This window comes from Vicugna pacos, chromosome 5 (genome assembly GCF_048564905.1).
Source record: "Vicugna pacos chromosome 5, VicPac4, whole genome shotgun sequence".
Classification (NCBI taxonomy): Eukaryota; Metazoa; Chordata; class Mammalia; order Artiodactyla; family Camelidae; genus Vicugna; species Vicugna pacos.
The window spans coordinates 81,173,198-81,199,977 of record NC_132991.1 but is presented as its reverse complement, the minus strand read 5'-3'; positions in this window follow the sequence as shown (position 1 = coordinate 81,199,977).

The window sequence follows — 26,780 nt, the reverse complement described above, 5'->3', positions numbered from 1 at the left end:
GAAGTCTGAAACTGATCTTCAGGGGTTCAAATTAAGGTGTCAGCAGTGCTGTGTTTCTTCTGGAGACTCAAGGAGAGAATCTATTTTTTCCAGCTTTTAGAGACCCCCCCCCATATTCCTTTGACTGTGGCCCCCTTCCGGCCATCAGATAACTCCAACCTCTGCTTCTGTCATCACATCTCAATCTCTGACTCTCCTGCCTCCCTCTTCCACTTATGAGACACCTCTATTTGTGAGTGTGTGGAACACACCCGGATAGTCCAGGATAATCTCTCCATCTCAAGATCCTCACCTTAATCACATGTAAAGTCTGTTTTGCCTTGTAATCTCTGCACAGGTTCTGGAGATTAGAACGTGGACATCCAAACTGCAGTAGTACAGTGGGGAGAGCAGCATTCTGCCCACTGCAGGTGGTAGGATCATAAAGAAGCCTAAGGAAGTGATGAGCATGGAAGTCAAAACAGAGTCTACCTCTGCCTGGGAGAAAGGGATTGTGGTTGGAAAGAAGTATGCAGAAACAGGCTTCTAGGGGGCCGGAAATTGTCTTTCTCCTGAACTAGTTGGTAGTTATGCGAGTATTCATTTTAAAAGAATATTTTAAGCCTATACATTTACATTTTATGTATTTTAATATAGGTGTTTATTTCACATTTTAAAAAATATTTTAAAAATCTGCTAGAAGTCTCTAATATATTATTCTAGATGTTTTGTCCTCATAATAGGGCCCCAGCTTCTCTTTCCAGCCTCACCTCTAGGCACTCCCTGCCCTTCCCCCAGTCCTCCTCCCCTCCCCCTACTTCACATTCTACCTTCCATCCTCACTGACCATAGGATGTTCTTTTACACCTTTGTGTCTTTGCATATGAAATCCTCTCTGCTTGATCTTTTTTTTTAAACCTTATTTTTTTTTTGCTTGGTAACTATTATCAAATTCATTAAAGCTTGAGCCAAATGCCACATCCCATGTTAAGCCCTCTGCGACTCCTCTGTTCTGTTTTCTTCCAGAGGTTCCGCTGGTTCATCCTCTGCGCTGCTCCTGCATTTGGTCCATAATCCATCACAGCACTGGCCATGTGTTATTGTGAATTGATATTCACATCTCCATCTTCATCTTCTCCATCTTCTCAGCAAATCTCCAAGCAACTTTAGGGCATCTATTTCTTAGCAAAGTGCTTGGCATACATTCTGTAGTTAAATGTGCTTTAAAAATATATATATATGATACATTCTACTGTGTGAAAAAGGCTAAAAGATGGGGTGGGGCAGATGAAGGCTGAGAAAATGGAGGGAAGCCAGGTTCACACAATCATACTCTAGGTCTACAAGGTTAGATGTAAGGAATTGTAGTTTTAAAAATAAGCTTAAATCTGAACTGTACAGACCCTTCATACACAGTCGATCACTTGCAGTAGTTATGCTTTCTAAAGTCACCAGGAATACTGAACCATTGTTCCTAGCAAGAGAGGTCAAGGCCATATTGTGAGGACCAGGTATCCAGAGCAATGCAATAGAGAGCTTCAGGCAGATTTTTAATTTTTTTATGCAAAATAAACACCTATATTAAAAATGCATAAAATAGTACCAAACCATTGCTTCTAGGGGAAATACAGGATTAGGTGCCTGTGAACCTCTACTAACAATATTTTCATCAACCAATCAATATATAGCATTATTTTAGTTGTGTTTCTGCTTAAAGATACTTTATTTAATACATATTGTTGATTCATTAACCTTAAACTCATGGCCAACAGCTCTATAACTCATGCCTGAACAAAGCTTACCTAACACACATATTTTCTTCATTAGATATATCACAGCTTTTTTGTGCTTAGTTTGAAAATTAATAAACAGAAACCTCATTTGAAATGGAGTCTGGAGGCCAGAAGGGGGAGCCCTCAAGCCCTACCACAGGATGCCAATTTCAGACCCAACAGGAAGAGATGTACCTTTGCATCTCCAACAGGAAGAAAGTTACTATCTGGCAAGAGGAATGAAGAATTTCTCCTTGCCCAACAACAGCCCAGCCAATGAGAGACTGTCATAACTCAGCCAATGAGAAGCCACTACACTTCAAACTCCCAGTTTCCTTTGTTGGACTCTTTGTTTATAACATCCCCTCTCAACTCCCCCTTCTCTATAAAAGAACATTCCTCTTCTCTGTTCTCCAGACTAGCCTGTGGTTTTCCATAGACTGCATGTCCCACATTGCAATTCACTGTTGTTCCCAAATACACCCATTTTGCTGGTAAAATAACTGGCTGCCTTATTTTTTAGGTCAGATTTAAGAACGCTGAGATAGTTCTTCAGCACTATGCTTGGGGCTATTTTAAAAAGCAAAATCATCAACAAAAAGCACAAAAATGAGGAAAATATGGCACTAAATGTGCCCCCAAAGGGTTCTTGTTTGCAGTATGAGAACTGAAACAAGAAGGGAGATTGTCTTCTCATCTCCCTCATCATCAGCTGGGAATACACAGGTCTGGAGACTGAAACTTTGTGCCACGCAGTGAGTGACCGCATCCACAAATGACCATTAACATGCTGCTGAGTATTGGTTTGGGAATTACAAATAAATTTTACCAACTAGGAGAATTTGCTAATACAGAGTCCACAAATAATGCGTCAACTGTACCTTATTTTAATTTCATTATCATCTTCACTTTCCAAGAATGGAAACTAATTTAGAGTATTGACTAGCCTAAGGTCACAAGGCTGATACACTTGAGAGGTAAGATTTAAATTTCTGCAGCTCTGCCTGGGGCCATGGCTTGTGCTCTGCCTCCTACAGGCCAGCTGTTGTCCTGCAAAATTTTTTTTGGAGAGTCTTTCTGGACTACAGGTCTGGGGGCAGTGTTTTTTAAGGGTTCTCTTGTTCAGTCATTGTCTGATCTCAGAGATATTTAACTTGTCTTGTCTCTTAATGGAATTCTACTGGCATGTTGTCATTGTGGTTACCTTCCTTTGCTCTCATGTCATTAATAGATTATTTAAAGGAAACATTCTTTCTTACTTACCATAAGATGTTCAAAAAAAATAAATTTAATCTTAAAATATTCACAATCCAGACACATGAGAGTTTATTAATCATTCTTCATTATTAATTAATATAAACTAAGTAAAGATTTACTGTTCTCCTTCAGTATTGTCTGTTGACTTTACTGACCACGGATCTTTAAAAATTATAATGATACATGCTTTCTTTCTTCAAGCTCATCTCCTACTTCCAGGAGTATAAGAACTCCTGAAAAGGGGGAGAGAGCTTGTGCATAGAAACCACTCTGTGTGATCATCAGCCATGGAGTATGAAAAGCTTCTAGGTCCTTCTACATGCATATCTCCAGCTCTGGCCCACTTTCTATTTAGCCACAGATCAATGGGAATTAGGCAATTTCATTACTGATTTATGATGCAAAAAATGTTTTCCATAATATATATCCCCATGTAAGTGTTCATCATAAGCAAAATATTCTTAGCTACAGACTGAAATGCAACAGTCTTAAGTCAAGATGACCACAGATCAGAACTCCTGCCTAAGTAATCATCTGACCAGAAGATCCTGGTTTGGACTCAATTTCCAATAAAAATTAGGCTGTCAGCCTCTCTTTATTAATGTTCTCTTTAATGCGATCATGATTATCATATTCATACAGTCCAATTCTAGAATTACACATAATGGCAACCAAATAATTTTGTAATGACTGCTAAGAACAAGGTTGTTCCAAGCTGTTGAAATAAAGCTGAATGTTGATCAAGTCAATCCAGCCTCAAACCCCTCCCAGGTTAAATTTTAGTCCCTACTTTCACTTCTCAAGGAATAGAATTGAAAAGGGGAAAAAAATATTTAGCAGCTAGTTAGAGAGGTGCTGTGCTTAAATCCTTTACATTTTTCAAAGTAAATGTTTCCTTATGTTACTATTAAATTATATTGATCATTAGCTATTCCCTACCTGAGGTCTCCCTCAAAAGTCACCCAATGAGACAACAGATCAACATTTTATTTCATTCTTATTATAAAAGCCAAATGGCTGAATTTTCAATGCTTGACACTTAACAGTTGAAATTCCCCCCCCCACCCCGCCCTCTTTGATTGATTTAAGAATTCCAAAACAACCCTAAATTGTTCCGGTGAGTTAGTACCTGAATTTCCACAATTTGATTATAATTCTAAAAATGACAAACATGCTTTTACTCTGGATGCTATCATAGGTTAAGAAAATATTTATGTAATCAGCAATGAGTACAGAGGATACAAGAAGTCACTAATGACAAGTTATTTTATGTGAGGGATTGCCGGAGGGTCAGAAGCAGAGCTTAAGCAAAAGTATTTTCCTGTAACTTTTCTCTAAATGAGCACATTAAAGTCAGAGAAAGAACAATGCTTTCGCCATAATTCATAGTTTTCTGAAAGCTAAATGACCTTTTTAAAAAATTCTTGGCCTCAAGATGTGATAAAAATGAAAGGGATATGAATACCTACAATGCAGTCATGAATTGTAAATGGTTCAGTAATTCACCTCCAGCGCTCACAGATCTTGCCCGAAAAAGCATCTGTTCATACATTCGAACCATCCAACAATAGCTCCTTCTACGGGTATCTGAGTTCCATATCGAATTGAAAAATCATTCCGGTTATTTTTCTTAAAAAGCCTTTCCTAGAATGATCTTCGTATGTTTCTTTGTTGTTTACTGTAGCTAATTTAAAATTCATTCTAACATATCAAATTGTATGTTATAGATCAAAATAAATACATTATATTAGTCAGGCTGCTCCATTAACTTTACATTTTGCTGAGAAAAATATCGAACGCTGCCATCTTTTCCCTCTTTCCCAGCAGGAGTGTCTGAGGCTCTCAGATTGTGCTCTGAATGGAGAATCCAGACCCTTCCAGCTCATATGCATATTATCTGTCACTCATACCTGGGAGCCCGACTCCACAACAGACGCATTCAGGTGGTCACATCCATGCTGGAGAGGTGGAACTCAGCGGCAATTCTAGTGCTTGAACTTCAAGCCTCCTGCAAAAAAAAAAAAAAAAAAAAAGAGAGAGAGAGAGAGTGAGTAGTGTGATAGTAAGAAGCCTTTAGAGGCAGGGGTAGTCAGGGGCCCTGGTCTTTCATTCTGGGGCCTGTAAGGCTTCAGTTCTTCATCCTTGCCCCTCTCCAGTTATTGTAATAATTAAATGGAATCACCTTAAGATGTTTGCCCAATTAGCTCTGGATCCCCAGGAGCAGGACCTGGGTAGCAGCATTATATAAAGCTCCCAGGTGATCCAGGTTGGAGGACCAGTGTGTTGAAATATCTATCTTGTGGTTTTGCTCTCTTATAGAATTTGATCTACAAAACACAGCCACAGCAGACCCTGCAGGTAGGCAGGAAGCTCTTCCTAAAGTCAGTCACTCAGACACAGTAAATGTGCTTCAGGAACAGTGGGTAAGTCTGTGAAGGGAAGCCTACGGAACCCACGCGTGAGTGGGTAACACGGGGAGGGGTCATGTGCCCTGCAGATACCCTTGTGGTCCAGACAAGATGCGGGCTTTGGAGAGGCAGCCTTGCAATTATGAACAAGGCGGGTTAGTCTGCACCTGCATCAGCAACATCTCCACCGAGTAGCAGCTGAAGCAAGGGTGGGAGAAAACACAGTTCCACCAGCGGACTGACCGCACACTCTGGTTCTTCCTCAGCTTGTCGTTTGGGAGTAGATCTGACTCCTTCTAAACTAAGCAAACCCCCTGACAGGCTGAGACTGGGACATGGGGAGGAAGTGAGAGACCCAAGGGAGAGTCTGGATTTCCTGCTAATTTAGCATTTTTTAATTCATCACTTAATAGATCATCATGTGTTATGTAATCTGAAAGTTATTATGTATAGTTGTACAATATGCAATTTGAAAAAAAAATTCTTGGAACACTTGACTCTAGATGCTTCTATCCCTGAAAGATATAAATAACATTGCTGTAGATCTTCATCCATTAGCAAAACATATTTTGGAGCCTTTTGGTTATGAGAAGGAAAGTCCCAGAGCATCAGCTGGATGATAAATGAGTGAGACTCAGGAAAAAGTCGCTCCGTATTGTGTTTCACCTTAGGATTGTATTATGATTTATTTGTTTCCAAATATGGACATTTTGGCTGTTTCTAACTTTTGTTATTATACATAAATACATAACATGTATATTTAAATATAAAATATTTATATATTTGTTACAAGTATATATATATCTTATGCATATGTGCTAGTATTTCAATAGAATAGATTTCGGCAAGTGAAATCTCAGTGTTGTAGGGCAGTGCTTCTAATTCTGTTCGATTTTATTTTTTAACTTTTTTTTCCTCTGTAGCACATAAGGGAGCTCTTTTTTTTTTTTTCTTAGTGCTTCTAATTTTAATGCATGGGCATACAAACCACTATGGATCTTGTTAAAATGGAGATCCTGATTCAATAGGTCCAAAATGTGACCAAAATTCTACATTGCTACCAAGGTCGCAGGATGCCACTGCTGCCATTTCGTGGACAATGCTTGAGTAGCAAGTTTATAGGACATATACTTTCTTTGACTTTGATAGTTATCAAAATGAGGGAGAGAGGTAAAGATTACAGGTGAAAACTAGAAGGCGGAAGAACCATGCTGTTTAACCCCAAACACTTACATGCAGTTGGATTGTTTTTTTAATTCACATATTCCTTTAACAACTGAAAAATAAACATTTAACAAATGAAGCAATAAGACAATTTTAATAATCAGCTGATGGATGAAAACATTTTTTCCTCTTCCCAGTAATAACCAGACAGGTTTCTCACATTCTCTCCAATATGAATGAGTTTTCCAATATTACTGTAAAATTTCTAGAGATCCTCATTTCTATGTTTTCCTGACCTTTCTTTAAATTGACCTCATTCATTGTTTTTTCCAGCCGTCTGCCTAGTGGCTCCACCCTGCCTTCAGCCAGGGCCTTATAAAGCCCCCCACCCCAGCTTCCAACTCTTTGTAAAATGTAAGAATCCCAGAAGACTGCGGGCTCCTCCTTTTTGGGGGTGAATAGTGGAATTTCCTGCCTGAGACAATGCAACTACTTCCAGGACATCTGAGTGTCCGGTATGCCATGAAGGAACCTCAGGATGGTCAACTCCATTGCTCTCCAGAGAGAGATGGTGGAGAGAAATGAAGTAAAATCCTTCAGTGACTCGCCTGCAGAAAGGGGGTCCAAGTGAATTCCAGATGTTAAACTCATCTTCAGAGATGGAATAAATTTTATTTCATGTTTCCATGTTATCTTTTGTTGTTGTTGTTGAAATCTGTTTTTATGAATTTTCCATTGTAGCTTTTGGAAACCAGAGAAGTTTCAGATCGTTGGGGAAAGTCTTACTTGGTGGGTAGGTGAAAAGTAATACCTGATTTTTAGAAAGAAAAGCCCACAAGAAATATAAGCACCTAAGATGGGATTTAAAATCATTTTGATATTACAGGAAATTCAGGCTTACCTTAATGATCATACCAACAGAAAGAAATATTAGAGTTGTCAACTAATTTGAAAATCTAGTTAAGGCACTGACTGGTGTTAGATGACCAGAGAGTATAATTCCAATTAGGTTTTTTTTTTTTATTGTTGTTTAGGTTCATCATATTGTTCCTGCAAACTTGGAAACCTGCCCCTCAAAATAGTCTTTGGCAACTTACTCATAAGTCATCCAAGTGGCGGATACAGTTGCCATACGCTCCCGAGTCTCAAGCAAGCGAAGATGGAGATGAAGTTGTCAGCCCACAGCGATGTGAAGCTCTGAGGTTAGCTGTTTCATTTCAAGATTGGTTGGCATTTTTTTTTTCAGTTGAAACTTGGAAGACTCCAAGGAGAGTTAACATTTTATGGTTTATAAACTATAAACTAGAACATAGGGATTTATTGGAACCATAGATCTCACTTTTGATCTTTTGCAAAGACAGCATCCCAGCATTTCTTTGGGCCGAGAATCAGGATGGGTTCCTTGGTTACAAAGACTGAAGCACTTACTGAAGCAAAAAGCGGGCAGGTTTGCCATTATAAACAGAGAAGATGGCAAATGCTGAGGGGTGTGTGTATGTGTGTGTGCTTTAAGCACTTGAAATAAAACTTGCAGGCGTTTTAAACCTAAAATAATCAGGGAGGAGTTTGCCTATTTTTTCTCTTCAGGCTTTCTAAATAGTGCCATGTAGCATGAGAACCTGGAAGGAGGTGTCCCAGCACTGGTCAGGAAGGGGCCAGTGTGATGCACATCACAGATTTATTGAGGGTCACTTCTGATCCAGAGGCCTTGGTTAGACAGTCTTAGGTACTCGTATACCATTGCTATCCTATTTTACTTTTATTACCCTCTCATCACAGACTGCTCTCACTCTGGCAGTGTGATCACAGTTGAACAATTATTCCATAAAAGAATTATACACAGCAACCTTTCCAGATTCCCCGCAAGACTTTGAAATTGGGAATTGGGTTTCAACCAAAGATGTTGTATGCTGCAGTAAACTGAAACCATTAGGGCTATTTGCAAACAAAGTGGATGCATCTTTGTTAAAATTTGATGTTTATTTTTAATATGGTTGCCTGCCCTTCTCTATTTGAACAGCTCATTACACCTTAAATATAAACCACATGCGCACTAGAGCATTTATGTAATTTTCTGGGGCAAAGAATTTGGGCTAGGATCCAACACTAAAATATATTACTTTAATATTTATTTGCATCTGTTTGGTATTGTCATGACCTATACAAGACTGAATCATTTTGCTTCAAAAAATATAAAAAGGGAAGAAAACTCTGTTCACAGACTACTTCTCGTCAAGTGGATTTGAAAAGCTTCATTTAAGATTCAGTTCCTTTTTTTTGCTGATATTAGTATCATAAGCATTGATGAAGAATAATGTAAGGAATGATGGGTTTTGAACAATATGATGGCTGATTTGGTAAGGCTATGTTTTTGGCTTAAACAATAGGATGTTTGATCAAATCAGCCACAGAGAAGGAAATGGTATTGCAAAAGATGAGTTTCTAATTGAGACAGACAATGAACTATGCATCAGAAACAGCTGCAGGGAAACAGATCTCATTGCATTTTTACATGTTAATATGCTGAATTTCCACATTAGACGGTCACAATTTTGAGTCCAAGCACATCCAGGTGTCTTTACATCTGTGTAGCATATTTAGAAAGGAAGAAAAATCAGATGGAAAATATGTTATATTCCTAGTATTCCTTATTTTAGGTTTTTTTCTTATTAATTTCATTATTGTTAGAAGCTAGGCAGATGAGGGCAGCTTTTTTCTTGGCAATGACATTATTTGTAAGTTTACATGTCAAGGTTGACTCTCTTTTCCATGCAAAAGGACATTCACCCTGGTTCCACAATTAACTTTAGGTAGTATATTAAAAGAAGCATTATTTGTCTGTAGAAGGTACTTGCATCAGACAAGGTAATGCTGATTAATAAACTGACTCCAAATCTCAGTGACTCCACACTGTAAAGGTTTATATGTTGCTGCTATGAATGTTTGTGTTTCCCCCAAATCCAGATGTTGAAGCCCTGATCCCCAGTGTGGTGTGAGGTCTTTGGGAGAAAATCAGAGCAGGAAAGTGGAGCTCTCATGAACAGGGTTCCTGCCCTTACAATAAGAGACACAAGAGAGGTGATGTCTCTCTCAACCAGGTGAGGATTCAACAAGAAGATGGTCATCTGCCAACCAAGAATCGGTTCTTCACCAAATACTGAATCTGCTGGAAACCTTGACCTTGAACTTGCCGTCCTCTAGAACTGTGGGAAATAAAGTCTGCAGTATAAGCCACCAGACTGTGGTGTTTGTTACAGCAGCCCAAGCTAAGATAGTGGCTCGCACTCTGATCCAACCAACTTCAGTCTCCAGGAGACATTGTTCCTGATTGTGGAATTATCGAGGACACTGATTAGATGATATGCCACCATCCTATAACATCATCATGTCAATACATGACATTTGGGACTGGCACAGCAGGGGAAGAGAGCACAGAGAACCCATGGCCACCCTCCATGCCCTAAATCTGCGAGGATCACTTCTACTCCCAGGACCTTGGCCAGAACTGGTCATATGGTGCCACACCAACTAAAAGAAGCAATCACATAAGTGGTGAATATTGTTGTCACTACCATAGAGCTTTTTCCCTCTGTGATCAGAGGGCTAAAATGCCCAAATCCATTACCTCCTTTGACAGGATAGATTGTGTTGGGAATCAGTGTCATCTCTTTACACATTCCCAAATATTGTGCATCTGTTAAACCCAGTTTTTAACTTGCTATGAAACTATTACCATTTATGAGAAACTCTGATGTGAATTTACATAAAATTCATAAAAATCAATTATTTTCCTAACAGATACTTCTCTTGGATTTTGTGGGGGTTTTTTTTCCAAATTCTTTTAAAACATATATCCAGTGAGCTTTTTGGTGCAAAGAGAGACAAATATTAAAATTAGTGAAAGCACTGATAATTCCTATGAATGGCCTCCAACGATGTAGCACTTACTATGAACCATCTTCATAATGTGAAATTATACACGCATTGATATCAACTCTCACTTTGGAAACAATTAATTGAACTCATTCTCTTTACAGAGAGCTGAAAGCAAGTTTTAAAGCAGCATTTATTAGTGCACTTGGTGGGAAGGGATTGACAAATCCCAAAGGCAAGTTTACTACACATTGATCTCAGGAAAGACCTGAGTTCCAGGAGAGATTTGAGGAGTTCCAGGCTGAAATGGGGTGAAGGGGGGGAGCATATGGCTGTCTGAAATGTGCCTATGGAAAAGACATGAGAAATAGACCAGTATAACTGGAGGTATTAGCTTGGGCTTACAGTGTTCCTTAAACAGAAAACATGAAACATGGGATTAATGGGAGCACTGATACTGAAATAGAAAGAACAAAGGGAAGGAAGGAGATGTCGACCTGTCAGACAGAGATACACATGTCACAGCTCAGATAGAAATGGCCACACTCATCGACACAGGGAAGATGAATTTAGAATCAGGAGTTTGTTTTCATGTCACTTCTTAAGGCAAATGACTAGCTGTTTTAAAGGAAAGGGTTTCCCTGCCTCAGAAATGTTTTAGTGTCATGGAAAAAACATAAACTGTGTTTGAATCTCCATAACCTCTACATTTTATGGCAAGAACCCAGATCCTATTAACAGTTTTCTGTTTCTACACCTGTTATCAAATCACAACATTTTAGTTAAATTGGCAAATGACTCTGTTTCAGAATGCAAGTGTAAATGAACTCTGATTTAGAATCATTTTGCTAATTATCCTTCCATACTGTGGACATGAATAGCTGCTTAGTGTTCTGATATGCCCTGAACACACAGATCCCATCTTTGTGCAGTATATTAGAGTAAGTTGTGGACACTTCTACCTCCGCCACAGGAATGTAAGTTTTTCAAGGACAAGATCAACTGTATTCTTCTCTGAATTAGATCAGCATGTATCTGTGCACCTTGCATAAAGACTGTCCTCAACGAATGCTTATCAAATACATTCTACACACAGTCCAAAGCTGAATAAGGATTTGTGTGGTTGATGTACCATGCTGAGTTCTGGTTCAGAATCTCCTGGTGACAGAGAACATTCAACCGTCCATATTTGGAAGGGAAATGAATGTATCAAGCCAGAGATCATTAAGCAAATTTCTGAGTTTTGTTGGGACCCATTCCTTAAGAGATTTCTCACTAAAATGAATATAAAGCATCTACTTGCCCAGATTAACATGATCATTAAATGTTATTTTAAACATTCATAGCTCAGTGCTTGATTCTCTAATGGCTTTTTCATGATGGAAAAGAATGTATACTAAAGGTGAATATTTTCCTTATCAAAAAGTATAAAAGTCACAAATTAGGAAAATCAGCCACAAAAAGGGTACCTATATGATCACCAAAAGAAAAGTTTTGTTCAAGTTCTGGAATCTAATTTTCAATAATTCCAAACCATCTAAACAAAAACAAGGGAAGACAAGAGACAGCCATGCCTTGTGCTAACAGATTTAGATGGAAACAGGGACACCAGTTAGGAAACTTTCCAATGATCCAGACCAGAGATGATGGTTGCTTGGACCTCAGTGATCACAGTGCACGAGCAGAGGTGGGCGGACATGAGATATACTTGAAGGTAAACCCAAGAATATTTTCTCGTGGCTGGAATGTGGGATGTAAGAGAAGGGAGGGAGATGAGACTTTTGACTGAAGGAAGCCACCATTTACTCAGATGGGAAGACTGTAAGTAGATTGGGAGAGTCGATCAGGAATTCATTGGAATAAGTTCAATGTAAGATTTGAGATGGTCCTTTAAGTAGATATGTACACTAGGTGAGTGGATACACTTTACAAAACTATCATTTTAATCATTAGTAACCCTAAAAGAGAATCTAATTTTTCAGGTGAATGAAAGCTCAGAGGAATAACATAACCTGTCCAAAGACAACGCAGCCAGGAAGTGTCAAATATTATACATACATAATGTGCAAATATACTTTATATGTGTGAGTTATACATTTCATTTGAGATTCATTTATCATCCAGTGATATCATGCATGCATGTCTTACATACCCAGATAGATGGCAAGGGTCTCAAGAGCAGGAACAAGTCCTTACTCTAGTCCACATCCCAAAGATGCCTAATACACTACCTTCTCAACTGTAGATGCCCACTAACAACCGATTTAGCTCTGAGCAGCTACGCATTGTAGAAAGACAAATTTGAAGGCTGGAGGAAAATATAAACCCACCCCTCTACCCTTGACCCAGGTAGAATTTTCTTGTCACTAACAAAACGCACATGTATCTTAGAAGCAGAGACAGGGAAAATGAGACACTATCTCTATTGCAAAACCTCTCCCTGACCTCTCCCTTCGGGGACCAAAGGTGCTAGCAACTTCCTGCTGTTACTTGTAAATAGGTCCTTATGAAATTGTCCTCAAATCACTTGGTTTGAGAGTGCTTAGCGTTTCCTGCGGGGCCCTGTCTGATTCAGGGAGGATCACGTGGAGAGGTCGGGCCTACAGGAGTTGGGTCTGCAGAGGCACTCCAGGAGGGGATTGGGAAAATATATGCCTTACTCTCATGCTCCTCCCTTCAACCTAGACTCTGTCAGTGCTCCCCATAAACACAACAAGAAGCCAAGGGCAAGGGAGTCTCTTGATGGAGAAAGGCAAGCAAAGTACCTGAAGGGCAAAAGGGAGATGCCTCTTCCACCTAGAACCTCATGCAGAAACAGAAAAGCATCCATTTCTACCCCCCCACCATTCACCTTCCTTCTCACTCCTCAGCTGAGGTGGGTGCTAGAGGCTAACACATTAACAGGGAATCAGAAAACTAGGCCCTGATCTCCTCATTAACTGAACTTAATCATATAACTCCCTCATCTGTATAAACACAAACTTGGGCCTCAGTGTTCCCATCTGTGGTTCTGTGAAATCTGCCCTTTGAGGCTCCATTGCAGAACTATGTGGCCCAAAACAGTTCTCAAGCACTTGAAGTGTGGCTGGTGCAACTGTAGAACTATAATTTTACTCTTTTAAATTTTTAATTAATTTAAATTAGGTGGCAAAATGTTAATCTTTAAAAATTTTAATTTAAATCATATGGTCATCTGAAACTTGTGGCTACCATATCAGACAGCACAGATACAGACCATTCCCATCACTGCAGAAATTTCCATTGGAAGTGTGGCCCCAGAGACTAGGGGGCCAGAATGTGGGGAACGGCTATTACGTCCTGGCCCGCTGACTATGCTGTTTAAGGGAATGGCATTCTCCATTCTCCTTCATTCTGCGCCCCATCGTCCTTCACTTGAAAATACTTGGAGGAAATTTCTTTAAAGAAAAAACACACACACATCCGTCCTGTCGGCCAGCTTAAATGAAATGTACACATATAACTGAATCTCTATGAACTTTTCTCCAGTCACATTTTTTTCTCCCTCCTTCCCAAGAAGTAACCACCATCTTGACTTGGCATTTATCATTTCCAGTCATGCTTTTAACTTTTACTATATGTGTACTCATAAACAAAGACAGAATTCTTCAAGTGGGCCAAAGCCTATAACAGGCCTTTCAGATGACTGGATTCCTAACTGGGAGAGAGTTTACATCCTTATAAAACATGGATGTTTCTCCAAACCAGATGACTTCTGAGACATGTTTCCAAGTAGCCTATCATGCCAGAGATTGTAAAGTCTGTCTCTGGAGGAAACAGCAAACTTGTACTTATTTAAACTCACATATGAAGATCATTTTGAGGTAGGGCAGAGGAGTGGCAGGGCGTATCTTTAAGCAAGGAACACGACTGTCTTCACAAGCAAAATAAATGCAAAGAACTGAGGAAATCAATGGGCACACGATAAAATGCTCAGTATCACTAATGATCAGAGAAATGCAAATCAAAACTACAGTGAGGTATCACCTCACACCAGTCAAAATGGCCATCAGTAAAAAGTCCACAAACGATAAATGCTGGAGAGGCTGTGGAGAAAAGGGGATCCTCCTACACTGCTGGTAATAATGAAGTTTCGTGAAGCCACTGTGGAAAACAGTATGGAGATTCCTCAAAAAACTAAAAATAGGCTTACTACATGACCCAGCAATCCCACTCCTGGGCATATATCCAGAGGGAACTCTCATTTGAAAAGATACATGCACCCCAATATTCGTAGCAGCACTATTTACAATAGCCAAAACATGGAAGCAACATAAATGGCCATCAGCAGATGACTGGATAAAGAAATTGTGGCATATTTATACAATGGAATACTACTCGGCCATAAAAAATAAAATAATGCCATTTGCGGCAACATGGATGGACGTGTAGATTGTCATTCTAAGTGAACTAAGCCAGAAAAAGAAAGAAAAATACTATATGATATCATTCATATGTGGAATCTAAAAAAAAAAAGCAAAAATGAACTTATTTACAAAACAGAAATAGACTCAGAGACATAGAAAACAAACTCACAATTACCAGAGGGGGAAGTGGGTGCAAAGGGGTAAACTGGGAGCTTCATATTTGCAGATACTAACTACTATATATAAAATAGATAAACAACAAGTTTTTACTGTATAGCACAGGGAATTCTATTCAATATCTTATAATAACCTATAATAAAAAAGAATATGAAAAGGAATATATGTATGTATATGTATGACTGAAACATTACAGTGTACACCAGAAATTGACACAATATTGTAAACTGACTACATTTCAATAAATAAAAATAAAATAAAAATAAAAGGAACTGATGAAGTCATCCAGTAACTTAGATAAAAGTTGTCCAAAGGCAAACCAATGAAGCTGCCCTGTGTTTTCCGTGGCCATCTGGACTCTTAAAAGGGACTTTCCTCACTCTCCCATCCTACTCCCTCCTCCCCCATGGATTCATTCTCAGCCACCTCAAGTCCTGTCCTTGGGACTCCTCAGATTTCTTCCCCATCTCTGAAAAGCCCCAATAAACCATCCACATGTTCCACTGGGTTCCCCAGAAGCTGATGCTGAGATAAGGATGTCAGTGCATCTGTCCCATTAAGGAAGTACTCCCAGGAGAAGCCACTGAAAGCGTGAGGGATGCAGGCTGTGGATCAGGAAGAAGTCTGATCCCACGGAGGAATTCTGGAGAGTAAGTGACCCCTCAGAATCGTCCCGATCCTATATGAAACTGGGAGTTGGCCTTCCTAAGTCACAAGCCCAGCCATCATTGGCTAAGTGCCACCTGGGAGTGGGGCGGGAGGTTTGGGCCACTGCAATAAAGACCCATCAAAGCCAGGGGGACAGAAGCACACAGAGGGTCACAGTGACCCCAGGCAGTCAGGGCAGAGCTCGAACCAGACAGACCTGGCAGAACTGAAGGATGCATCATTGCGTTTCAGTAGCCATCAAATCCTTGAGCTAATGGGTTGACTTTAGAATTTCAGAAATGAGCATTTGGAGTTGAAAGATCTTTTCAAATCTGTATAGCTCCCCAAAGCTCCCCAATTCACACTACAAAATTGACTTTAAACAGTCACTGAATACATCCAGGCTTAACAGGAAACCACCTTGGGCTAGATAGATAAGAAGTGTTTTATTGGCTCATGTTTTTACTTATAACTGCATGTGATTTCATTTCATTTATCCAGCCAGTATTTGTCCAATTATATCTTGACCTAACTTTAGTGTTACACTTGACTTTGTACTTTGGAGCCCTTTCCCAGGGACAAAGCAGTAAACTAACAGCCCCATCTCCATGACTCTGTGGATACACTCGAAAGAGGGCAGCTCCGGTCAGACTGGCTTCAGTATTCTTCATGTGTTACCATAAACTCAGCTTTACTCATGACATCCAGACCCCAGGAACCTAGTAAAATGCCAACTCAATCTGTGTAGAGGATAAACCCTCCCTATGAAATCCAGTGTGCTAAGGAAGGGACTTCAGAGAATAAAAACGAATCGGCAGAATGAGATCCTCCCCATGTACCGTCCCTACCTAAGTGGGGATGTGTGGGCTGGCAGCCTTGGGCAACTGCAAACAAGGGTGAGGCCGGGTGGGAGGATCACAGCAAGTAAGTTGTAACCAAACCCTCCTGGGAATTGTCTGCGTAAATTCCCAAGCTGATTACGACGAAACGGACATTTTCAACATTCATCAAAAATTGGCCTGCAGTGACGATGCCATCTTATGGAAGTGGGATGTATACATCTGCCCCCTAAGAAATACTTTGTCAGAGACCCAATAAATATTTCTTGCTATGTCAGAGAAAACAATGCCTCCAGGGACTTGCCGCAGAACCTGTTAGTCATAATTCTGTCTACAGTCAGCCCCAGATACTCTCAGCATCATTGGAGCATTGTGTCCTGAGTTGAACTGGGAAGAGACTAGAGGCAAGCGCTTATAAAGCAGCATAAATAACACTAAAGCGGGATGGAGAGGGGAGGAGAGATGGACTAGAAGGTTGAAAAACAAGCTTACCCTCTCCAGCTCCGCTGTCCTATGCTTTATTCTACATTCTCGGAAATATTTTTCGTCTTCATTGTTTTTCATTTTTAACTATGAGTCTTTTCAAACACTGAAAGTGTGCACCCACCATCACTACTAAACCAGTGTCTCTGCTCCTTGTTTCTGGCGTCGTTTATTAGAAATACTGGTTAGAATATAATCTTTTTCTCTATGGCCTGTATTTTTTGAACCTTAAGAAATCCTTCCCTATCATAATATTATAAAAATACTTTCCTGTATTTCCTTCTAAATGCTTAACAGTTTTTCTTCTCACATTTTGGTGCTGAATCCATCTGGAATTTATTTCTGTACGTTAGAAAGGGATCTAACTTTATTTTTTCTATATGGGCGGTATCTTTTTTTTTTTTGGAATAGTCTATCCTTCCTCCACTGATTTGTAATGCCACTCGTGTTGTACACCCTGTCTGTTACTAGGGCTTCTTTTTCTGTTCCTGATCTATTTCTGTGTCATTACCACATTTCTCACATTTCTAGACTTTTAAGTTTTGTGTCAAATAAGTCAAATTTTCCCCTACTTTTCTTCTTATGATCCTGTTGGCTTCTGTGGCTCTTTGCTTTTCGAAAGAAACATTTTATGATGAGTTTGTGAAATCCTATTGTCAATTTGGTTGGCGTTTCATTGTAATTGTGGATCAATGTGGCCAAGAATTGCTATCCTTACAGTATTGATTCTATCTCTAAAGAAACAAGGTATACTTTTTTCTATTTATTCAGTTTTTCTTTCTTTTTTTTCAACTATTAGACTTTAGAATCATAATTTTCTCCATCTTTTGTTAGATTTATTCATAGGCACTTTTTTTTTTGGATGTTGTTGCTGTTGTTAATGGTACTTTCTTTTCAATTTACGTCTCCTATTTATTCAGTGTTCATACATACAGCACCATTGTTTTTGTGTGTATTGATCATGTAACTGGTACCCTCACTGAGATCTTTTATCAGCTCAAATAGTCTGTAGAAACATTTTGTCTCCTAGACAATATTATAAGAAATTATTCCTTTCCAATATTTATTTTTGACTTTTCATATCTTACCACAGTACCTAGGACCCATTGGTCAATGCAGAATAAAGATAATGATAATAAGCATACTTTTCTTCTCTTGCCTGTAATAGGATATGGCCCAAAATTCTCCATTAACAAGGATATTTGCTAAAGATTAAGATAGGCGCCCTTTATCAAGTTAAGGAATGTCATGTCTACTCATAGTATACAAAAAGGATTTCCTAATAAACACAGGTTGAATTTTATCAAATGCTTTTTTTATTAATTCATTGGGAAAATCATAAAGTTTTTCTCCTTTAGAGTGTTATTGTGTTGTATTATAATGACAGATTTGTTGAGGTTAAAACCTTCTTGTATTCATTGGATAAAACCTTCTTTGTTGTGATGACTGATTTTTGACATACACTGTTGGATTTAATTCATCAGATTTTATTTGTTATTTTTGTATTTACATTCTTAAGTAAGATTTGGTCTCTATTTTTTCTTGTATTGTTCTTTACTATTTTTGTAATAAAGTAATATTAGCCTCTTGGACGAGTCATGGAGTTTTTCCTCTTTTTCTGTTTTCTGCAAGAGTTTATGTAATTATTAATTTTCTTGATATTTTGGTAAAAATCACCTGAAAACCACCTGGGCCTAATAGTTTTGGGTCTAGAAACTTTAGTACAAATTTGGTGTCTTTCATATTTACAGATTTATTTAAGCTCCCCATTTTTTCATTAGTTAATTATGGAAAACTGTATTCTCCATTTGGTCTACATTTTCTAATTTATTATCAAAAAGTCATTCTATTTTATAATCTTACGATTTCTTTAATCTCTAACTATATCTTTATTTTTCCTATTAATATCATTTATTAATGTAATATAATGTAGTCCTTGTTCTGTCTCTCATATTGGTTTTGTTTATTGTTATTTTCATCTATCGTTAGTCCTTCAAAGAGCCAAGTTTTGGTTTTATTGACATTCCTTTACATGCCTTTGCTCTAATGTATTATTTCCTATTCTTAGGTTAAAGTCCCTTCATTCTACTTTCTTTATGTTTATTCTGTTTTTGTTTTTCCCCTAACTCTTTACTTGGGATTAGGTCACTAATTTTTTGTCTTTCTTCTTCTCTAATATGGGCACTTAATGCTACACATTTACCTCTGAGTGTTGCTTTAGCTGCACCCCACTAGCTTTTATGTGCAGGGTTTTCACTGCCATTTAGTTCTCAATATTTCCACATTTTCTGATTTCTAATTTTATCTTTTGCTCACAAGTTACTTAGAACTGTGTTGCTTTTCTTTTGTTTCCAAACATAGAGGAAAGAGGATTGATTTTCTTTAGTTCTATTTTTATTTCATGTGAATAGAGTAAATAGGCTATGAAATGACTTTTGATATTTGTGACCTGGTATGTGATCAATTTTCATAAAAGTTCCATACATACTTCTGAAGAATGTGGATTATTAAATATAGAATGGCAGTTCCATACATATTGCCCATTACATCAAGCTTGTTAATTGCATTGTCTGAAATTCTCTATTTTGCCTAAAAGGTACTTGCTAAACTTATTAGTCCTAACTCTTTTTTTGTAATCTATTGAAATCATATGTGTTATGGTGTATGCCAAATTTTACTTGTAATTCTGCTGACTTCCAGTTTATATACCAACCTCAAGCACCGAAATTGGTTCATATACTTAACAATTTATTACTGCTGGCAAGTACATGAAAATTGCCCTTTCTTTCTTGTAAACTCAACTACATATTTTGTAATATTTTAAAATATTTTATCTAACTTTTCTAAGTGTTTCTACCAAAAGGTTTTTCAAGGTTTATTTGCTTAATTGTTGAATTTGCCACACTTCCAGAAGCAGAATATAATTGGAGGGAAAGAAAGAAGGAAGGAAGGAAGGGAGGGATGGGGAGAAAGGAAGGAAAAAAGACAAAGATAAAGACATTCTGAAAGACGGGTAGGTTTCTGCATATTCCTCTGGGTTATCCTTTGTCTAGATATTTTAAAAATCCCAGTGTCAGCCTACAGGGAGGAGGATGTATCTGTGAGTAAGGTGGCTCCCTGTTCACTTTATGTCACCTTCCCTCTCTGTGCTGGAACAGAGAGCCATCCCCACATAGGAGTGGTGGGGGAACAATTTCTATCACACAGTAAGAGCACATCTTGGAGACCATCTCCTGTGCCTTCTAACCTAATTAGCTCATGTTAGAGGCTTTCAATGAAAAAACACTCCTAGGAGGCTTCTGCTGAGTTTTTCTTTTCAGGTGTACTAATTATAATACCAACAATCACATAATCAACCTCTTGGGTTGTGAGGAAAAACAGGGGTGTAAGTGGCTAATTGTAAAGGCAAGTGGTCCATTGCTTGTGCAATCAGCAGACCTCCAGCATATTAAATTTGGTGCCCATAGGATAAATATTACAAGTGACAGAGGCTGTCCTTTTAAAACTGACTTCACAAATTCGCTTGCAATTTTCTCAAACTCTTCAACCCTTTGCAACTCTCTTTTATAAAGCACAAACAATAAAAAAAAATCACTGTTGTTGACATACTTAATGATTTCATTCTTTCTGCCTTCCAAGCTGTGCCCATTGGGTCCTCCAAACCAGAAGCTTTAAAATGAAAATGAACTGGTAACCAATAAAGTTTGTATCTAGTTGTAATATTTTAATGCTATAATGCAATTCAATTATATCTTTCAAGCAAGTAAGAGCTGTTTTCGGTGTCGTTTGCTAAATTTATTACACTAAATCTAAAATGGAAAACAGTAGTTAGCTGTAAACACTGAGCTAATGGTGTTCTTTCTATTCTAGATCTAATGAGGCTCAAACTTTCACAATGGGAAATAATTTAACAACAATATTTATATAGATGATGAGTCTGGTTCTCTGACCCATATGGTGATGTATAGCAATGCTGCAAAGTAGATATCATCCAGATGGACACTGAAGCTCCAGCCCCATTCATTCCATTTCTCCATTTGAAACTGACAAACGGAGAAAGCAAGGCTGGTTTATTTTTTAAACTGACCCCAACAGTCCTTAGATTAGTTCATCAGTTTTGACCTCCTCTAAAAGAAGCTTCGGAAGATACCTCCAGGATATCATTTTCCAAAAGCCAACTAACATGCCAATGTTTAATTGGGTTCTAAAAATTAGTGAGGTGAGCTAGGATTTGTGATCAGAACATTTGCATATAAGTCTGGGCTCTCCTGTGTGACTTTGACAAAGGACTAAGCTTCATAAAGCCTTCGTCTCTACATCTGTAAAATGAGGAGAGTAATTCAGAGCCTTATTCTCCTGAAGGGATGAGTGCTTTGTAAATTCTAAAGTACCAGAAAGAATAAATTGCTATTTTTGTTATTTATGGGGATTATTTAGCACTGAAACAAATCACAGATTGCTAGGAGACCATGCTTCAGTTCTGCAATCATGTGTTTACGATGAACTTTTGGCCTATGACTTACTTTGACTCTCTGGCTAATGATTCCAACAGCCACACGTGAAGGGTCCTCTTTGGTGTGGTCTGTGGATATGTTTTCCTCATATTTTCCGCAGATGTTTCAGCTGAGTGTCAGAGTCAGGCCTCTTAGAGCCAGCCACGTAGGAATAGCTGTCATTTTACATGAGCTCCTAACAACCTGCTTTCTTTTCCTACCCAACTGCAATTTCCAGATAAAATTCAGAGCTTCAACTAGAGAGAGGTGTCTTGACCAAAGGCAAAAATGCATTTAATAGTCCACTAAGGTCCCCGCTCATCTGTCCTGTCTTATCATGGGGCCCAACTTTTATTTTGAGCTGGAAGGCATCTTTGACTTCATACTGTCCCTAGCAGTTTCATGAGATCAAATTTATCAAACATATCCCGGATGATTGGGGCTGACAGTTCAAATATTAGTTTTAGGAATCAGTGTCTAAAATAACTTCCTTTAACTACATAAAATTACAATTTATTTATTCAATTTCTGACCTTTTCATCTTTACTACCACACCCGTAAAACCTTTAAGCTCTACTATGAGAAATAAACATCCCTTAATAAACTAAGTCAGGGACTAAGGACTTAACGCCTTTCAGCAGTGATCACATAAGAGATCAATGCTTAACACCAAAGGGATGAACTGTGAGTGCTTCAGGCTCGGGTAACACAAGAAGCATCTTCCCCCTCACTGTCCCTGGAATCCCACCAGGTAGGATCAGAAGACTTTTTACTGTGCCACCAGGACCTGGGCCCAAGACAAGTCCACCAGCACATCAAATTCTTCCTCTAGTGAAAACGCATGTCATGTGTCAAGACAGCCTTTGGGAAATCACATGATAGAATACAAAAACAATAATGATGAATTCATTTTCATATATTCATCCCTATATCCTACTTTTTGTCCAAATATTAGCTTGTAAATATCTCAGAATGATGCTAGTCTGGTTTTATAATTTTTATAAAATAATCTACTAAATCAGTGATCCTGTCCCAGCTCCCAACACAAACCCATGCTCTGATAAACTCAAAAGAGTTTATGGCTGTTAATCCCGTGTCTCCAATTGCCCTTTTGATATTTCTGTAGTGATTCTCCATCTACTTCTGGGAAAATCACCCATTTTATTGTGCTCACCGACACCTGATCAATTTACAGAATCACTTACTAACCAAGTACATCCCATTTTAGTTATTTCCTTCAAAGCTCACTTACTTTCAGCATAATAGGATGGTACATAAGGAGAAAATAGCTTTCTTCTTTTTTCTTTCTTACTTCTTCTGTCATGAAGCAATAGGCTAGAAATAAAGAGAGATTTATCTTATTGCCCTGTGTGAGAGGCTGGCTGATGTTAATACTTTGAAATGTTTCAAAGAAGGCAGTGACCAAATGTCCAAGTTGTCAATTGCCCAGCACACTCAGTGAGCACTGATCTGGGATTAGAGATGGATCACACTGAGTCTACAAAATGCAGGGCAGAGGAGATGCTTCCTCTTCTCAGGCAGGGACCGGTTCTGAGGGCATGTGGCCAAGTTGAAGTTCAGCACAGACCAGCATCAGTGAGCGAGTGTTCTCGGAAGGTACTTGGGAAGGATACGTTCTCAGAAGCCATGGGCAGAGGCATCTAGCCTGCTAGCATCATCAGATGAAAACCTAGTTGTCAGCAGAGGGCTGAAAGGAACTTCCAGAGTCCAAATCCAGGGAAGATAGGAAACAAATAAGAGAAGACTGGGCTCCTGAGTTTATGAGCTGCGGTTCTAAAGAAAATGACAGAAAAATATCCAGTCACCAGCAGCAGTGTCCATCTCGTCCAGAGGGCATGGGAGAGCTTGCTAATCTCAGGAACAGGTAAAATTAGGTTTTGGTTCAACTACGGCTCCTTTGGAGAGACAGGAAAGAGATCTGCCTTTAAGTTTCCAAAAATTCTTTGAATTCTATGAATTCTCTCTTACTTTCTCCCAAGTGAGAGCTGCCCCAGCGATCTCTCTCCCCAAACTCCCCCGGCTCTCCCTTGATTGTCTCCTTTCCTCTATTTACTTTCACTACGCTTCTTTTCCCCACAGTCAAAGGTGCTCAGATTCCCCAAGCACATCTCCATTGCTTGTCTAGAAAAGTGAGCTTAACTCGGTTAACTCTCTCAACTCACTTCATTACATTCTCATAAAAACAAAGGCTTGTGTGACCTTGACAAAATGAAATACCAACTAGTTGGCCAAAACCTACTGTCTCTCAGTTACCCCTTTAGGAACAATTTATTCTGCCATGGTGTACATCTTTTTAAGAAACTTTCTTTCATTTATTCATTCACTCACTGACTCACTCATGGTCTCAAAAATTCATCTGACAAATATTAAGTTTTTATTTGCAAAGGAACTGGGTTAGATGTTGAAAAAAATAAAATGATCAAGACACTGTGCCCATTTTTAGAAGGTCACAGTCCTTTGGGGAAGACAGACATTTAAATAAATTCCAGCTGAGTGCTATGTAAATACATACAGAATTATATGGAAGCATTAAAAAAAAAGAGCAATGATTTGCCTGAACAGACAGGGGAGGTTTCAAAACAAAAAGTATATTTGACATGGTTCTTCAGGGGGATAAGTAGAAATTCATTAATCAGACAAAGGAAGAAACAAGCAAAAAATCCCAAGTAACAACTATCGAGCTTGTACGTGCCAGAAATTATGCTGAGCCCTCTCCATGGATCCAGTGCATCATCTTATTTCATCCACATGATAGCCCCAATGAGGTAGATCTTTTTTTCTTTATCTAACAGATGATGAAATGGGCTCAGAAAAGTAAGTTGCCCAAAGGGCACATCAGACGCAGGGAAACACAGGCAAGGCACTGTGTGTGAAAAAGCAGGAAGAATTGGGGAAATGATCAGTAGTTTATAATCTGCTTACAATGCAATAAGGGAGAAATCCTATGGGGAAAAGTAAAACAAATGAGACAAGGACCATATCTGGAAAAGTCTCATCCAGAATTTGAAATAAATCCATTAGACAGCCTGGAATACTTGAATAATTTCCCCTTTCTTTCCCCGTTATGTGCATGGCACAGAGAAGAGATGGATGCCTCTGCCCAGGTCCTCTCCTGCTTTCTCCTTGTGCAGCTGATTAATTGCCATTGTAGGCCACGAGGGCCAAAGCACAGACGCCCTGCCTCTCCAGGGTAGATGTGCTTGACTTAAGCTATAATAGCTATTCCTTGGGTAACTCAAGGTTTCCCATGGTTGAAATAGCAGGAAATTCTGACAATGAGAAAGAATTATAGTCCCAGGTATGCCTTCTGCCATGGGAAAAGTTCCCGACTCCTTATGTCCTATTCAGAAAGGACTTCTGTTGAATGGGGATCATGGTATGGTTCTGGTTCTAAGGAATCCTCTCACCTGAAGTCACTTGGGACATTTCCAAGAGAGGAGAAGCCACCCGATATCCAGAAGCTTAGCTCAGCCCTTCCCCCCATGCACGATGGACTCGCAGTCACTCAAGTGCTGAGCAGAAGGGGTGATCCATCTTCCTGGTGTGCCTCGGCTTTGACTTACAAAAGGCTCTCAGTTGGCTCTTGCCCCAAGTCACATATTTAGACACTCAGATCCTCCAGCAGAAGGAGAAATTTAGGTCTGCCAAGCAAATACCATGGATTATTCATTGTCTATAAAAATATATTTAAAATCTGCAAATAGAAACAATTTTTAGTTAAATGGAGCCTTTTGAAGGCTCTCCTCCAAATCAGTGATGGAACTGAAGTGAATACCTACTATGATCTGGGTCGTCAGAGGGCAAGAAGGCTGAGGTTAAAACAAGAATAAAATGCAAGTAAACAACTGCATGCTCAGGTAGAAGGTGCAGTGTGACAAGGGAGGTGCAATGCAGTCTGAGAATTCAGACACAGGGGAGAGCCCCTCTCTTTGCTAAATGTCTTTCTCCCAGAACTCTGTAATAATTAGAAAGCTGAGCTCTGTTTGGATACTGCTTCTGCTTCATCTCCACAAATGGAAGGTGTAGAGGCGAAGCAAAGCAAATGAATCATCCACAAACTGCAAAGCGTGGGACTGATTATATTCCCAGTGAATGTGGACAAATAAATCTGTTGCCACATTCCCATCACAATAGCTCTGTGCTGATGAACAGGTTGTAATTTACTGGTTCATCAGGTAAAACAGTGCTCAGCCCAGAGGGAAGATTTTGGACAGTTAAGTATTTCTGGGAATCCCCATGTGCTGGCAAGTATATGGGTTTTGTCTTGTTCTGTTTTGTGTTTTGTTTTTATTGAAGTACAGTCAATTACAATGTGTCTATCTCTGGTGTACAGCACAATTTTTTAAAAATCCCTGTCAATCATCTTATGCCAGCCATTTTTTCCCTCTTCTGCTCTGCTTCCTCCCCTGACTGCACATTCAGAATCATACAGCTAAGAAGAGGTAGAGCCGAGCCCAGCCATGACTCAAATTCAGTTCTGTCTATCTCTACATCTAATACTCCTATCCAGACTGGATTCTCATTTTCTACCTCCAAGGAAGCATGGATGTTGGTCAAATTAGTATATTTCTAACAGAAATGACCCAGAAGATATTGACTTATCCCTATGAGTTTCAGGCCCTAACTTGAATATTCTACTCTTCAACTAGGAAAAGAATATGAAAAGCCAGCTTGTAACCAAAACACTATTTCATTCACTCATGTATGTATTTCATTCATCTATTTATTCATTTAATTCCTTTCATTAATTTCTTCCAATTTTTTATTCATTCAGCATATATTGATTTTACATCTATGAACCAGACATTGCTTGAAGCTGATCATATACTGGGAAACGGGACAGCCTTGCCCCCAGTACTCTTGGAGCTACAACAGAACAGAAATTAATGTCTTCCAGAAAGCTTCCTTTCCCTAACCCATCCTGCAGATCACTAGACTCACGTTTCTCCACAGCTCCAAAATCATCACTGATTTTTCAAACGCAGCACAGTTCTTTTCCTTATCTTTCAAGGGCCCTGGTGTGATCCTAATCTAACTAGCTATCTCTAAGGCTATTACTGAAATAATCATGCCACTTTAAACATGATGCAGTAGAAAGCCCACTAGACAAGGAGAAAAGAAACAAGGAGATTTGAATCTCATCTCTGCCACTATTAACTCTGGAAACTTAAACAAATACGTTAATTTCTTTGAGCCCCAGGTACCTCACGTATTAAATTAGAAGAGGGAATAGATTTCAATTCAACATATTCATTGAACACCTAATATGTATCTGAATTTC